The following is a 1,057-nucleotide window of genomic DNA, read 5'->3' on the forward strand; positions in this document are numbered from 1 at the left end:
ATGGGGAATACCTTTGCAAACTTCAAGGGCCTTTTTGGCAAGAACGAAATGTGCATTCTCACAGTGGGCCTGGACGGTACTGAGAAGACCACCATCCTGTACAGACGGAAGCTGGGTGAGCTGGTGACCACCATCCCCACCATAGGTTTCAATGCAGAGACTGTGGAGGATAAGAACATCATTTCACTGTGTGGGACATGCATGGCCAGGACGAGACTGGCCTCTGTGGTGCCACTATTTCCAGAACACACAGTCTCATCTCTGTGGGTGACAGCAGTGACTGAGAGCACGTAAATGAGGCCGGAGAGGAGCTCACATGGAAGCTGGTGTGGTCGAGCTCAGGGATGCTGTCCTGCTCATGTTCGCAAACAAGCAGGACCTTCCCAACACCGCGAACGCAGCCGAGGTCACGGACAAGCTGGGCCTGCGTTCTCTGTATCACAGGAACTAGTACCTTTAGGTAACCTGTGCCACCAGTGGGGACGGGCTCTATGAGGGACTGGACTAGCTGTCCAGTCAGCTCTGGGACCGGAAGTCAGCTGCACTCCTCTCTCTCTCTGCCCCTCACCGCCTCCTTCATCCTTGCTGTCCTCTCCTGTGGCAGATGTGCCCTTGTGGTGTGAGTGCCAGAAGCTGTCTCCATGGCCGGTCCCAGTGCACTTCACCATGCTGAACATGTGCAGACGCAGCCTGCAACTGAGTTTTCATTTAATGTGAATAGTTCTTGTTTCCAATGAGGCAGTTTCTGGTACACCTATGCAATATTACTCAGCATTTTACATTGTAAAAAGAGAATCAACCACTCTGACCAGTATGGCTCAATTGGTGGACATTGTCCCATATACCAAAAGGTTGCCAGTTCAATTTCTGGTCAGGGCAAATGCCCGTTACAGGCTCGATCCCCAGTAGTGGGCATGCAGGAGGCAGCCGATGAATGTTTCATTTTCACATTGATATTTCTTTCTCTCTCTCCTTTCCTCTCTTTCTAAAATCAATAGAATATTTTTATCCTCACCCAAGGTCATTTTTTGCATTTATTTTCAGATAGAGCGGGAGG

General features: G+C 50.2%; 1 pseudogene; it reads left to right on the plus strand.

The window, feature by feature from the left end:
* On the plus strand, positions 1-460 carry LOC118633306 (annotated as a pseudogene).
* Positions 461-1,057: the final 597 nt, after the last annotated feature.

The sequence above is a fragment of the Molossus molossus genome, unplaced genomic scaffold, assembly GCF_014108415.1.
Source record: "Molossus molossus isolate mMolMol1 unplaced genomic scaffold, mMolMol1.p scaffold_m16_p_18, whole genome shotgun sequence".
NCBI classification, from domain to species: domain Eukaryota; kingdom Metazoa; phylum Chordata; class Mammalia; order Chiroptera; family Molossidae; genus Molossus; species Molossus molossus.